Source organism: Cygnus olor, chromosome Z (assembly GCF_009769625.2).
Source record: "Cygnus olor isolate bCygOlo1 chromosome Z, bCygOlo1.pri.v2, whole genome shotgun sequence".
Classification (NCBI taxonomy): Eukaryota; Metazoa; Chordata; class Aves; order Anseriformes; family Anatidae; genus Cygnus; species Cygnus olor.
This window is the reverse complement of record NC_049198.1, coordinates 1,105,001-1,121,076: the sequence shown is the minus strand read 5'-3', so window position 1 is coordinate 1,121,076 and position 16,076 is coordinate 1,105,001. Positions and strand designations below refer to the sequence as shown.

The window sequence follows — 16,076 nt, the reverse complement described above, 5'->3', positions numbered from 1 at the left end:
GCTGGAAATTCGCCATTCCCTGCCCACGGTGCGGGGACTTGAACGGGGGCCCAACGGCTGCCGAGACGCTCGGCCAGCCCCAAGCAGCCCTTCCCTCTCTCTCCTTTTTTTTCCTTTTTCCCCCCAGGAAGGCTTTAAAACGCAGCTCTGATGGCCTGACGTGCAGCACTGGTATGGTTATGCCGTATTTACAAAGGAAAATAAAGGGTCTTTCAGGTGGGAACGGCCAGGCTTGAGCAAAATCGCGAAGGAAAGAGGTGGTTTCTGCAGAGCATTAAGTCACGGCTGAGTAGCACTACACCACGTGCTAGTGAGACAAAGAGCAGTCAAGAGGGCTGATACAAAACATATTGACACTAAAAGACCACCCTTACGGTGAGGATAATCACGGCGGGGGGAGGTATCATCTCACAAAACGCCCGTAAAAAATCACTCGTGACATCAAAGTTGTTAGGATAGGCTGGAGCACCAAGAGTGCCCCGCGCCGGGGCAGGACGGCACGCTGCCCCAGTGGCACCCCATGCCCTGGTCCAGGCCGTGACGAACCCACGCCCCGAGACACGGCCCCGACACCATCGTGTCACCCGCTGAACGTCTTCAGGAAGCCTCGGATGGTCACAGCAGCAGCAATTCCCAAAGCCAGGGGCACGGGGGACGGAGGCAGCCCAGCGAGGGGACGCGGGGTACCGGCACATCCGCGCCCAGGGCTGGCGGCGCTGCTGCTGGGACTTCCCAGCGCCTTCCCCCTCTCCTGCAGAGCCCACGGGGAGGCAGACCAACAGACAAAGGCCGGGGGAGCTCACGGCAGTCGTTCCCAAAACGCCGAGCACACCTCCTAGCCGGCCGAGCACACCTCCTCGCTAGCCACACCAGGCGCTCGGCTGGGGACGGCCACGAGGCTCGCTCAGAGCCGTTCAGAGGCTGAGAAAGCCTGGCTCTGGGGCTGGCCGGGAGCAAAACCCTGCCGTTCCCCCACAATAATCTAAGTCTGGAGCTTCCTTTTGTTGTTTGGCCGCTCCTCTTCCCGTTGTTTGGTTGTTACTGCTTTTGTTGTTCGCCACGTAAACTCCTCGCTTAAACGCAGGGACCCCCACAATTTATTTGCAATTCATAGGACGTTTGCACCCGTAATAACTTTTGAAAGCACTTGTATCTGGCTATAGGAAAATGATGGATCACCCACTCCACAGCCCCCCTCGGGTTCCGAGCACTGGAAGCCTCCGCAGAGATAATTCAAGCTGGAAATGACAACGAAATTTTAATCGTGAGCCCGATGCCGAGACCTGACAACAAAACGTCTCGCTGGCACGCCCGCCGCCCCGAGAGGGCCGGGAAGGGGCGGCGAGGGCAGGGGGAGAAATGCCAGCCCCACGAGGCGAGCGGGGCGAGGGGACGGAGCGCACGCGGTCCCACGAGGGGCTCTCGCCGCTCCTCTCGCCGCTGCCCGGCTCTCGGCAGCCCCCGTTCCTATCGGATCAGACACAGGCAGCCTCGTCTTAATTTCAGTTGTTAAAAAATATTTATCCCGATACAAAAATAAACCCGCTGCAAATTACAAGTTGTCAGGGTTAAAATCTACTTCTATTTGTGTGGGGGAGGATAAGAGAACAGCATAGACATGAATCATTCTCAGTAATTTGAGTGTTTCCATGACATCAATGGGCACTCGTCCAGGACTCTGTCGAAGTCTGTGAGGTACCAAAGCGGCACAGCAGCCAGCAGGAGATTGACTTTTTTTTTAGGATTATGCTCCTTGTAAAGATTTCATCTCTAGCATCCACTTTTACCACCAGACAGATAGCTTTGGAGATCATGAGTGAACACATTTCATTTCGCGAGTGTAAGCCTTTAACTTTATTACATTTTGTTGTTGTTGTTGTTCCCGCATGCAGCTAGAAATCTGCCTGCTCTATTAAGAATAAATAACTGAAATTCATGAAAAAGTCAAGAAACCGTTAAAAAGATACACACACACACAGATTTTCACCATCAACTGTAATTATGAAATTATCATACTTTTTGTACCGACACTTCATTTCGGGGGGGGGGGGGGGGGGGGGGAGGAATATCTTTTGTATAAACTGTCCATTTAAAATTAGCTACAGTCTTGATGTTGATTTTCTGCTTAAAATTCACTGGCACATTTGTTTCAGATAATAAAATTTGCAAGAGTGCTGATAATATGCAAGAGTAGGCTCTTTAAGCAACTATTTGTGCTCACAGATACAAAAGCTTCCCCTGAATTTCTACGTTTACTGTACATTATGCATCATTTTCAGTCGCTTGAGCACCGCAGCCTGCGCTGTGCGTTTTCCGAGGTTTGCGAGAGCTAAAGATTCTCTCTCCCCCTTTCTTTTTTTTTTTAATGTTTTAAAAAAGAGAGAGCGTCTACAGCGATGTAGACACCCGACGCATTCACTGCGGAATTTTCGAGACAACCCTCTAGTACTAGAATGCGGCAGCCGCTGCGGATATTTTTTGGCACAAAGACAATGGTGGCAGTGCCAAGCCCCATGGCTAAAACTACTCAAAAGAGGCATAAGGGTAGCATTAATCGTTCAAGTCTTTTACTGCATGGAGTACTGTTGTCCATATTTTAAAACCTAAAAGTACCCGTTAGTAGTATTTGTTGTAAGCCAGGAAAGGAGAAGGGGGAAAGAAAAAAAAGGAGAAAAAAAAAAAGAGGAGCTTGAAATACAGACGAATAACGAATCTAGGCAGACGTCTGATTAATTTTTTCTACCTAGAGGACCAAATGCTAAAATGTGCCGTTTGTTACCAGCACTCCACGCGTGCAACAAAACATATATCCTTACGTGGCTTTATGATCTGACAACTGAATCAAAGCTCCATGGAAGAAGTTGACCTACAAAGGGTGGTTAATAACTTCCACGTACACACTTATTCTTTAGGTGATGCAGAAAAGGCATTTCCGTTGCCATCGGAGGTAGTAACTTAGGGTGTGTAAATATATTTATATATATATATATGCAATTAATTGACACAATGCATGCCAATCACGGGAGAGACAAAGAAAGAACTCCATGCAGCTCCTGGTTCCTGACAAACACACTGAATCTCACGTCCGTGCTCTCTCACTACTCCAAGACAACACTGCTTATCTTCACTAAACTAAAACGACTGCTTCAGAAATATTTCGCTTGCGTTTTTGTTTAACTGCAAAAATAAAATAAAAGCAGCCTGGGATTGCCAATCAATCAATAAAGAAGCCACCCGCCTTTCCATGGTGCACTTTGAAAAATTAATTAAATTAAGTAGAAAATTCAAGCAACTTCCCAAGCACAAATGCCAGTCATCTGATTCCCCGCTCTGCTCTCCCCTGCCCTGGGAGATAGGGCACCTTGTCTTTTTTTGGGTAGGCAGAATGAGAGGCATGAGGCAACTCTTTCCATCTGCAGAGAAAAAGGAAGTGAAGCTATTTCTATAAATGACTTGAATTCAATGTTTACATTGATTTCATGTTTGACATATTTTTTTAGAGATGAGTTCAACCAGAATATTCTAATTCAGGTTTCCGATGCCCTACATTTGGGGTTTAGTTCTTGGTTAGATTGAAGAACGAAAACCTGTCTGGAAAAAAAAATGAATTAAAGATTGAAATTTTAATGGCTCCAAATTTGGGTCTGTTCAGATCTGCAATTTTCCTTAACCTATCTCATATTTTACTACTGCACTTCTAACATTATCCAAAATTAATTCTCATTCCTTCTGATGTCCAAGGGTCTCGGGTGCATCCTGAAGGAAGACTGACCGATTCCCTTAAGGGAATGACAAATTCAGGGAGCACTCACTGCTGAAGCAAGACCAAGCAAGAGAAACACAAAGCTTGGAGCAGATTTTGAAAAAAAAAAGTTCTCAGGAACTGAAGAATGGGCTGAACTTTAGAGCCTGTATCTATAGCTCTTGCATTCGGCATTCTCCTATGCTTGTTGAAAGTTGGTTGCACAAGGATGGAAGGGCTCGAGCACTAGAGAGAGGAGGGCAGGACTCCTCTCCGTGCTCACGCGTGTGTGAGAGGACCACCTCTGGTCTCTGAATTTGCCACGAGGACTGGCTCTGCACAGCAGCTTTGGTCTCTGATATCCGCATTATCAGGATTATTGGCTTTTTTTTTTTTTTTTTTTTGGTCTCTGAGATTTGAAATCAAGAAAAAATCAAGCTTATAGAAATCAAGCTAAAATTTGTATTGCATTTCAAATTATCCTAGGGAAAAAAAAAAAAGAAAAAGAAAAAGAAAAAAAAACTCCGTATGAGTTATTGTACATTATATGTCCACACACACCTACGAGCACCTCACTCTCAGGGAAATACATACACGCACCCTGTGCCCTCCAGGAATATTCTCCTGGGCTTTGCAATCTTTTGACCTTGACAGAAAAACTCTCTTTCCCACGTTATCTTTTGAGGAGCCAGCAGGTCATTTCTTTATTTTTTTTCAGAACTTCTGCATCCTCTGTTCTTTAAAAGAAAAAAAATACGCAAATTAAAAAAAAAAAAGAAAAAAAGAATGCTTTTAGTATTAAATGAGGTTTTTTTTGGACTCAGTTTCAGGCAACCGGGGCTGAGCAGTAACTGCTGAAGCTGGGGGTACGGGCACAATCTCTCCTCTGCCAACATTTACACAGCAGAGAGTTACTTAGCTCGGCTCAGTTAGTAACTCGGGCTTGACCTAGGTTATGTACACATATTTCTCCAACAGTAATGCGCTTCCTGGTATAGGATATACAGTCAAAATATCCTATTTATTTCAGTGAGGTTCTGAACAGCGTATTTTACATCACAAAGAATCTCACCCGATGGTAATGGAAGTATCATGTTAATGAGCTATTTCTGCTTTGTGCTCTATGTGAAGTACAGACAATAAGAAAGGAATCTAATAGATTTTAAACAAAGTTTGTGCAAGAACGTGCGCGATATAGCCCAAATGACACGGCAACTGATCTAGGGAAGCTCCATAAATTAGATACAAAGCTAAGGGAAGGTATTAATCCCAATAATTTTAATGGCATCATACCCCAAAACGTAGCACAGTGCTAGGAGAAAGAGATCTGTTTGACATGAAAGAGGATTTTTCCACTTACACGGATGCGCAGTAAACAGTAACGGTTTTTAAAGAGACGTTACGATGCCAGAGCAAGTGCTATTACAAAAGGAGATTTCTTTCTTTTTTTTAAACAATACCATCAAAATGCAAAGGAAATTAAATCCTAAGACCTATACTAAAATAATGCTATGGATCTGACTTGAACAAGCGAATGAATGGAAGGAGATCCAGAGCAGAAGTGGTGCTTCATCTCCGACTCCTCTCACTGCCCTGCAGTGCTCCTGCTTAAATAGGCAGGGTTAATTCCCAAACACCCCTAGGGCCAAACTCCTTCCTCTACACAGCCCTAGACGTGTGCTCGTGTGCCCGTACATATCGCTTATTGTATTAACAGTGATCATCGCTGGCTTGAATTAAGCACTCAGACTTGGCATTACGGCCCCGCGCACGCCACCGTGCTCCCCAGCTGCGCTCCCCGTGAGCTCTGCGCCCTGGGACAGGGCAGCCCCGACCCCGCCGGCCCCTCCGCGCTCCCCTCTCTGCATATTCAGTTAGGAGAGCGATATTTTTTTGTCACTGATCTTGGTTCATGAAATGTTGGCCCCAAATCAAAAGACTGAGGCAAATTGCTCTGTCTATTTCTGTAATCTACCAAATAACAGCATCTATTACAGGGCAGTATGTGATTTCTCTGTTTGCATGCTTTTAAAACAAAATAGCTGCGGCAAAACTATATTTGAAACAATAAGAATGTGAAGACCGAGTATCGAAGATCGCATTCTACCAGATATACATAGAATAGTCCCTCAGTCCTTGTCTAGTCCCACCAAAATCAATGCAAAGGTTATCGCGCTGTCCTACAAAAGAAATGTTAGACACGGATACCGATTTGCCTTCACGATACGGCTGCATTACAGGGACCGAATGCGGTCTAATCCAGTAATACAAGCACATCACACGCTCTGCAACAGGTTTTCAGCACCTTGAAATTAAAGAGAGGGCACGAAGGTATTGCCATTTCAGAGCCATCAGTACAATTGGGCAACTGATGAATAATATTGCACTCTGTGGGCAAGGAACGTCGCCGCCTTTCACATCAAGTGCATGCACTAATTGAGACCAGAATAATAAATGTTCATATTTAAAGTCGGTATTTAAACAAAACAATGTTTATTTCAATGTTGTGTGAAGAAATATTTAACGAGTTAGGGAAATCTTAGAGAATCCTCCCCATCATGGCCACCGTTTGTGTCCCACAAAGACTAGGCTGATCCTAACCGTCATGCTCGGCAGTGAACGACTGGGCACCCAAACCCAAAAGCCGTGGAACAGAAGAACATTCACTGGAAGGGATCCTTCATTTAGCATGAAGATGCATCTGACTTCGTAAGCATCCCTAGCCTCCCTTCCTTTTCACCTGTGCACGGAATTTCAGTTTAGAGGAAATAATTATGATCATCTAAGCCTGAACACCTGTATAATTCTGGAAATAATAGGGAAATTTATTTTGTAAAGAAGCAAAAATTCTAAGAAAACCTACTCACCGTGATTTACCCTTCTCATTCTTGGAGCATGCAATAGTCAAAAGATGGGCAGGGGATGAAGGCAGGCATTACAGAACCAAAAAAAACCAAAAGCGTTATACAACACTGAAGAATCAGAGTAATAACGAGGGGCAGCATTTTCATAAAGACATGAGACAAATAGAAACACGTTGCAATAATGCTTCAGACCTGAAAGCAATATCTAAGAATTGAATGTAAAGCGCTGGATATTGTTTTATCCTAAGTAAGCCTCCCAGAGCTATTTCAAATTGAAATATACCGCGGGGCGATCCCTCATCATTTGTTCAGGGACCGGTTCAGGAGATCCTTATCGGGTATCTGGAAACCTGGGTTTTCACTCAAGCATGAAAACAGAATCACTTTAAAACAAGTTAGATAAGGATCTGAGGCCATGAAAGACACAGAATTGAAAGAGGACAATAAACCTTCCCACAGCCAAGTCTGGGCTCTAAATCTTTGCTCTGTAAACCACCCCCTATCTAGTAGCGTTTATTAAAAGGCTACTAAAACAAACTATGTTGGACAAGAGCAAGGATAAAGAGATCAAAAGCCTTATCTTCCAGGCTGGGGGTCAAACCTGCACCTCCCCACGATAAACAAAGGCCCTGCTCGTCAGGCGGCTGCGTCCCTCCGAGTATGGGGGACTCGGCGTCTCCGTCCTCGCACGGCCCAGCGCCAGGACACCACGCTGCCCGCTCACGGCACGGCCGGGGCCGCGCTCACCACAGCAGCATCCTCTGCAAGCCCCAGAGGAGGGCACGGATGTCGGCCACGAGCAGGCCCTGGTCCATTTCAAAAGCCTGATCGCAAAGATGAAGGGCGACTTGCTAACATAGATGCCTCTGCAGCGGTTATCGCCCGTTTCTCCCCCGTTTTCCCAGGCTCTCCGCATATACAGGCAGCACTACCTGAGTCTGTAATTCCACGTTAGACTATTAAATACTCAGTTACACATTCCCACTTAAATGTTATTCGTTCGTAATATTGTTCGGTACAGGAAATTTAAGGAAAAAAAAAACCAAACTTTTATTTTTTCTATAATTTTGATGGTTTAAAACCAATTTGGATGGGGTAATTTGGGCTGGTTAGGAAGGCAAAACAAACCACAAGCTTCTTAGGGTATGGCAAAACACTACGTGGAATATATGTGCATGGAATGAATGGGAATGAATGTGTAAATAGATTGCAACATTATGAAATACCCAACAGTCTCCAGTCGGTAATATCCAGCAGAGGGCATGCATACCCTAATAAGATTGTTACACTTGAGACCTAACATTTCCTCAACGTTTCGGGAACATTTGGGGCTGAGAATACAGGCAAACTCATAGCATCAGTACACACGCTCTCCAGCAGCGCCAGATCAAAAATGATAAAGCTGTCTCAGGCAAACTAATCCAGAAAGGGTGATTCCTATGCTGAAAAAAATCCCGTGAGAGAGGGATTTCCCCCCACTCCCGGGTGATGATTTAGCTTCAAATTTTCCACTCCTAGAGGCAAAGACAATAACATTCATGAAAAAATTTATTGTTCCTCAATACAAACTTCTCATGTGAAAGGAGTGCTATATTGAACAGCAAAACTCAGACTTACAAACATTTTGTTCTCTACAGGTGAAATACTGGCTGCACTAATACTAAATGAAACTGAGCATCTTGGGTTAGATTTTTATCCTAGATTCTTTAATTACTCCACAGAACTGGAAAGCAATGCTACCTACAGTTTCACTGTTTTTTATTCCACTGAATTCAGATAAATTAAAAAAAAAGAAAACAAAAAAAAAAAAGATCCAGGGCAGAATTTCTCATTTGTCATGCTTGTTTCCGAAATCACTTGGTTAAGTTTGCGTTATAGAAAACTTTGTAGTGTCTGCTCCTGCTCCAGATTCCTCCCGTGGAAGCACTGCACGCACAGCTGCCGAATCCGGTCCTTCTCCCGGAGGTGGCCGAGCCCCACGTCCAGGTGGGTACAACGGGAAAAACGTCCATTTCCTGCCGCAGGACCGTATTAGGGCAATTAACTGCTACGGGGCCAGCCGCAGAAACGATCGCTTCCAACCTTAACCTCTGCTTTACAGCCCACAGAGTAATGGCTCTTCGGGTTCCTTATCAGATAATATATTTTTTTAAGTTTCAGTAGCCTTGGGAGTTGAACTTAATTTACAAGGTCTACAAGCCAGGCGGCTTAGGTTACATGTAGGTCACAATAAATAATACTCATCCCTTGGCCATCGCGAGCTGCACCGCCACTGCCTAAGTTGAAATGACAAGCCTTTATTATTCCTAAGCACTCGATTCTGAAACATTTGCACAATCTGTTAAGTCCAGACAAATTTAAATGGTTCTGACATGCAGCCTGCTAGGGTCAGTGACAGGGATAATGCCTCTTTACGTGGGTAAAATTTTGTGGCATATAGGTCACTCTCTTAAGGGGAATCAACTGTGTGTCTCTTCTTTGCATTTCCACCACAATCCTTCATCCTGCAGCCTGGAGCTGAGAGTGAAATGCAAGAAAGGAGCCGAACGCTCAAAGCAAAAATCTGCTTCCAGGACAATCCATTATATCTGACAAGTTAAATGTTCCATGGTAGACCATATGGCATCAGAGCGGGGCCGACGATGGAAGAGGGAAACTCAGCAAATGCATCACAATTAAGGAGTTTGACTATAGACTTTACTTTGATTTACTTTATTTTTTATTAAATTTTAGATATTGTAGTCTTTCAATTTTGATAGAGCCCTTCCAGAGCCTCTACCTTGTCTACCAAAATAGCTGTACGTGAACAGGTGGTTCACCAAAATTATTTCCTCCGAAATCTTATGGTCTTAGTTATTTTAAATAGCGTTCCTGAGTAAGCCGGTTTTTATTCTTGGTAAATTTGCTAAGTGCAGGACATTTCTATTATTAACCAGCATAAATGTTACTAGTAGCTTGCTAAAGACCAAAGAAAAATTAAATAAGACAAAAAGATGAAAACCCATGCCTCCAAAGCCTTAGCGATGGGTTCTCAATGGAAATGTCACCCCACGGAACAACTCAGACACCTGACGGCGAGTGTTAGCAGACAGCGGTCATCCTACTGAAAACCACCACGTTTCCGTGTTTCTCACCAGATTGGCCCTTATTTGTCAGGAGAATTCCAATATAGGCAAGATAACAGCACCAATAACCTAAAAGATCGTTTCCATCTTCAAGGTCCGTGACTTTATGATCTACGGTGCCGAATGGTGGAACCCTACACACCCTACACATGTTGGGCACGACCCAACATCGTGGCCATGCTTGCTCCACGCACACCGGGAGCCAAACCCGCTTCGGAGTGGTTACCAGGTATGAGCCCACAGCTGCCATGGCCCTTTTTTATCCCGTTTTGATTACCAAATCATATTCACGGATTAACCCTTTCCACAAGACGCTCACCGCCCATAATTACCTTTGTTGGAAGCGACAAATTCCCGAGCTCCGTGGAAGCAGCAGATGTAACTAACCTGCGCACCAGTGGATTGGGAGCCGTGCATTCCCATGAACTGGGAATACTTGCCTTGCCACACCTATGGGTCTTCACTGCCATAAATAACAAATGGACCGCTTAGAAGAAAAGCGATGCAAATTTAGTGTGTATAATAAAGTTCCTAAATATTTTGGAAATACGGTACCGACAGCAGTAACTAGTATTTCCAGAAGTCCTTGCAAAGAATCTCTTCTGTACAAGATGACAGCAAAACTTCTGTGAACTTGTCATTATTCTGTTCCAATATCACGCAGGTCTGCTATGGTTCAGAAATAAAATATGCAGAAATAACTGCGCAACCATTTTTGGGCAATGCCCTGGGGTCACGATGCAAAAATAAAGTAGGTAACCTAGAGCTACGTCCTTATTTAGGCATTTAACTAAAGCCTCGTAGTCAGGGGTATTGTAAATCCAAGCCAGTGTCACTGATGGTAGTGGAAGCTGCTGGTGCACGACTAACCAAAACAAACCACGTACTTGGGCTCTGGAATTGGGAACCTAATTTTAAGCGCTTATTTTTGGAATCCTGTTGGTTTTTTTTTTTTTCAATTCTGACCTTGTAAATGCTGAGCCAGCTTTGCTACCAGTAAGGGCCCGTCCTGCCCAGTGCTGGGATCAGCACAAATTTCCCAGAGATGTCCAGAGGGATCTCATGGTAACACAGCAAATGCTTTCACTGGAACCACGGGGAGGGAAACACAAGACACCGGTGGCCAAAGCATCCCTTTCTGAGCCCAAAGTAGTACTCCCTCACTGTTTAATGGTGATTAAACCTGTGCCCCAGGTGCAACCCAAACGGACTCTGGGTGTTCCCAACACCCCAAAATGACCAGGAGGGGCCAGCAGCTTCGTTCCACCTCCAAACACCCAGCACAGCAGCAGGTTTCAGACACGCAAAGCCGACGGGTTATTGATGGGACTCGGAAGCTCCCGTTGAGAGCATCTCTGTAGGAACCCGACGTCCTCGCTAGCTAAACGGCAATACGATCGCCTCTGAAGATCAAGAATAGAGCTATTCACATATACTTGTTTGCTAAATTTAAGTTCAAATGCACTCCTGTTTTCAGATTTCAAGCAGGTGAGACTAAAACAGTCCTTAACAGGAGTTCTGGTGGTCACTTAACTGAAGCAGTCGTTAATGAACTTGTAAAACACCAGTTTCAGTAGGAAGAAGAATGTAATCTTTCAAAATATATCTGCATTTTATATTCCTTATGCAAAAATGGTTTTAGATGACTTTACATGTATTATTGTTAATTCTGTGCTTTTGTGAAACCGCTATTGTTCTTGCTACCATGAACAAATATTTAAGCAGAAAAATTGTAAAGATTTCCAAAAATTTTAAAGCCTTTTTTCATAGATCAAGCAGTGACCGTTTTGAACTCAATAGCTCGGGACTACCCTGGCCAGAAACACACCGTGAACGGAAGACAGGAGTTCTGGCATGCCAGCAGAACAAAGACCATTCCCAAACCAATGCTGAAAGAGAGGCAGCTCCACAGCTCTGGTGCTGTAGTTCTTCACGCTGATCTCAAATTTATTATTGATTTAGCATTTCGTACTGCAGGCGCTGAAACAAAGACCCCTATGATTATAAATGCATGCTTTTGTGGCACGTGCTTTAATTTTCAAAAAGGGGACTTTTTTTTTTTCTCCCCCCCGAAGATCCTGCATATTAAAAGGACATCAACTTCTCAAAAAGTCACACATCTTTCAGAATGTGTTTTTACAATTTAAGGTTACTGTCAGAGACGACAGGAAGGGATCGCGGGGCAGGTTGGCGGGGGGCTGTCGTGCTCCCAGGGGCTGGCATGGGCAGGAGCCGGAGACACGGAGCCACAAGAGCCACCGGGGACACGTGGCCAAGCCTGCCCGAGCTGCCCTCCCTGCACCGTGCCTCATGCAGAGCTCTTGGAGGAAAGCTAATTTTGCAAGTAATCTCCCCGCTTTGCCCTTCGGGTTACTCAGCTCCAGAAAAATCACCCTGCACCACCACAGCAAGCATACGTGGGTTTCTAAACTATTTCTTGGGCATATTTCACTTAGAAAATGGCCCTTGACCACGCTCCTGGTGCTGGTGAACCATGAGGATCCCACCATCAAGAAGGCAAAAGGTTTCAAATTGATGTTTTCCGTAACGCAGCTCTACAGGATGCTCACCTATATATGAACAAACTCATCACTCCATGATGGTACATCCTATAATATTAGAGGATCCCAGAATGGGTTGGGTTGGAAGGGACCTTCAATCTTGAATTCTGTCCGGCTATCGGCAGCAATAGAGATACACGCATAAATGAAGCAAAGGTAGACAGAAAGAGAAACACAGCTAAATTCACCAGCAAACGAGGCAGATATTTGCGCTTTGCAGATTCCACTACTAACCCCAGATCGGCATTGTTATTACTAATTAAATCCTCACATGGTAAAAGCAACACCTGATCCAGGGAGATTTTAAATACAATTGCCAGTGCTGAACTCCTACCTTTCGTTAGCAAACCTGAAATTTTAGCCTGGATTTATTTTCCATACGTTTATTTTCAATACATTTTCAAGCGTGCTGTTTTCTCAGGCATTCATGAAACAGAATAAAAACTTTAGCAAAGTAATTACTTTCCCTATACCATGACCTTTGGGAGGGGTAAAGAGAAGAATGAAACGTTTGAAAGAAGGGAATGCAAAGTTAAAAAAAAATACTGGAACTATTCATTGTTTCCTTATCAAGAAGTTAAGCCTATCTGCTACAAAACTTAACGCATCTATGAATAAGTCCAACTACAAGCCTAGTGTGCTGTTACTGCCCCGAACTCCACCAGTGTCATGAGGAAAGTACTGGAGACCCAGCAGAGAGAAGACACCACGGCCAAAACGCTCACAGGCTCCTGCTGACGGGCTGCGGTGCCTGAGGCACGGCATCGCGGAGCGCTCCGTGTCCCACCGCCAACGAGGCCGACCTCTCCCCGCCGCCACACTGCAGGGAGCCAAGTCCACGTTTTGCAGGTTTGGGATATCGGGAAAGGTTCGGGATAGCAGGGAAGAAAAATGAGTTGTGCCCGATACCGACGGCATGCACCGCTGGCTGTTATCTATCTTCTCAGTCCGGCTGGCAACGTCGAGCAGCAGGCACAGGACGAGAAGGTCAGCCACGGCATCTCTAGGGACAGTCTTGTTTGCTGCAGAGCAGCTGAAAGCTACACTCGCCCTAAACTCTGCCATCGAGCAGCTCGGCTCCGAGCATCTCAGCATCCAGCACGCCGGCCACGCACAGCTGCGCCGGCAACCGCGGCGTTCAGCAGCCTGCTCCTCGGGCTGCTCACGGCCATCAAAACGCCAGGGTCTGCCTTGCAGGAAAACGAACCTATTTGTTGTGTGCTTCACCTGCACTGAACACATTTCCTTGGGACCGTACAGGGGAGGTGGAACGATCCTGTGGCTGGAAAACACGCAAAGAAGTTCGCGGTTGATCTAAATGGGCACTAGAGCCCTACGAACCCATTTGACTCCAGCAAGAGCAATTTTTTCCATTTTTTCTTCTGAGAAATACCAACTTATTAATTGCACCCCAATATACATATTTATTACCAAAACGCTTTGATTTTCAGAACCTTTGAGTTCTCCTAGCTCCTACTGGGGGCGATCAGGCATTCCGAATTATTGCCTTCCTGAATCGTACTGAAGACATCTTCTTTCCGAAAATTTGCTCAGAGGGGTTTTGGTGGGCTAACTAGTAACTGGGCATCATTTTCACCCCCAAAAGAGCTGGACAGAAGGAAGCTGCAAAGATTTTAACTTCCAGCCATCTTTAAAACCCTTCGAACCCAGCGCTGTGATTTCTGTTACTAGAAACAACCCCGGTCAGAAGAGGGCTGATTCATACTTAGACTTCCCACTTTCTGCCTTAGCAACCGCAGCAAATATTTCTACTTCTGACAATAAATTATCGGCTGGTTTGCTTTTCATCCCCAGGTGAATTGTTACTGGAACGATAACACTCTGCAAATGTAAAATCTTGCACCAGGGCAGAACTTAGAACGAGCCTCGCGAGCGTTCGAGCACTTGCAAAGAAATGGCCAAGGTGTTTTTTTTAGGAGGTGGAGCAGAAATCCCAGTCAGATCAGGACTTTTCCTTGGATCAGAAAAAGAAGAACATCCTTCATAAAAAACAGTAGGATTTCCCAGAAACAGAGAAAAAATATTGTACAGCTTTCTGGAATTAGAAGCTTAAAACATTCAGGTTAATTACGAAATTTCTATAAAAACAAAGAAGATACTAAACTGGGCCTGAAACAAATTTTTTGCAAAAAATCCCAAACTCGAAGGATAAGAGGACAACCTGATCTTTCCAGCTTCAGTCCTTTACCACAGTTTGCAAAAGCCAGGGATAATTCCTTCTCCTCCCTTCCCTGCAAAAGCGGTGAGAAACCGTGAGTGCTTTGTTACAGGCAGTGCTCCCACGGCCTGCGAGGAAGGCTACAGGAATGGGCTTCTCAATAGGAAATATTGCAATGATGAAAAAAATTACCCTTTTTTTTTTTTTTTTTTTAAACGCAGCTGAGCTGTTTATTTCTTCTAATCCACTAAATTCCTTTTTCCCCTTGGAAACAGTCGCTAATTTCAGACGCATCACTTTCAGGCCTGATTTTCAGCGAATGAAGTATTCATAACTGGAAATAAAGTCTATGGGAGCTCTCTGGCCTCCTGAAGGAGCCAGCGTGTCACCCGGCACACGCTGCCATCAGCAGCGACTCTGAATAGTTCCCCCCAAGTACCCCGGGGATTTTACACCATCAAATAAACACATATAAAATAGATAGCAAGCTTACATGCAAAGGCTTCTCTTCCTTCCCTCCAAGAACAAAACCATCCCTCTCAGTCCATTCAAGATCCTGTTGCTTGCCATTCGCCATAAATTTAAAAAATAAATCTTTTATTCAGCTCCTCCCCACAGATAAACCTACAAACACGGCCTTACAGAATCCCCCACGATTATTTTTTTAAGGAGCTTGTGTAGTAGAAATGTATTTAAGCCTGATAATATGTCCAGAGTTTCCCTGCAGGTTTCTAAATACGAAACCATCTCCTCACCCTACTCCTGCCAGCGGCCCCACTGGAGTCGAGGGGACTGTTTGCATGATAATACAAGCAGGACCTGGCCTTTACTAAAACAATCCCTAATTCCTTATTAGTTCAAAATTAACTAATTTGAGGCTTATCTAGAGCAGCCCCGGTTCGGACCGTCAAGGGAGGTCCCACTGAGGACCAGGACTGAGGGCCAGCAGAACTGGGTTTACAAAAATTGGTGGCAATTAAAAGATGCTCTTTTTTAAAGTAGATTTTTGTTTGTTTTTAAGCAAATATTGAATTTACAAAATTAAAACAGCGTGTGTCTGAACAATTAAATGCGTTTTTGACTTATTCTGTCCTTCCTCATTTACACTTTTTAAAAAATGGGCAAGGATTTCCTGTGATGTTGTCTCAACAATACCGGGAAAGTTTCTCAAGTCGCAGATTTTTAGCTGAGCCCAAAACCAGAGACTTTGGGGCGAAAGAAAAAGACCCGATCGCAGCAGGAAGCTCTTTAAAAGGAAACAAAAAAGAAACACCATCTTGAGCAGGCTCCCAGCGAAGGTTGTACCGTATAGAAAGGAAATAAAAGCTCTCTAAAACGTAAGAATGAACCTATCTATTCAGCTTGCTTACAGGTGACATTACACCATCTGCTTGGGCAGTCTGCCCGCACAAAGGGAAAGTACAGGGAAAAGTAAAGCTTGATGCATTTTAAAGAAATAGTTCTGCAACGAATCCGTGTGATGTTATAGGGAAGTACAAACTAAGTCACTCCGCACGGCGCCGCGAGTTCCCGACAATCCCACGGCTGCACAAAGCTCCAGCAGCTCGGGGCGACGACGACGGCACGGGGCACGTGGCGCCTGGC

General features: G+C 44.8%; 1 protein-coding gene across 21 annotated transcripts in view; it reads right to left on the bottom strand.

Moving 5' to 3' along the window:
- The window catches only part of TCF4 (transcription factor 4), a 211,569-nt gene that overhangs the window by 108,250 nt on the left and 87,243 nt on the right, over positions 1-16,076 (bottom strand). The window lies entirely within an intron of this gene.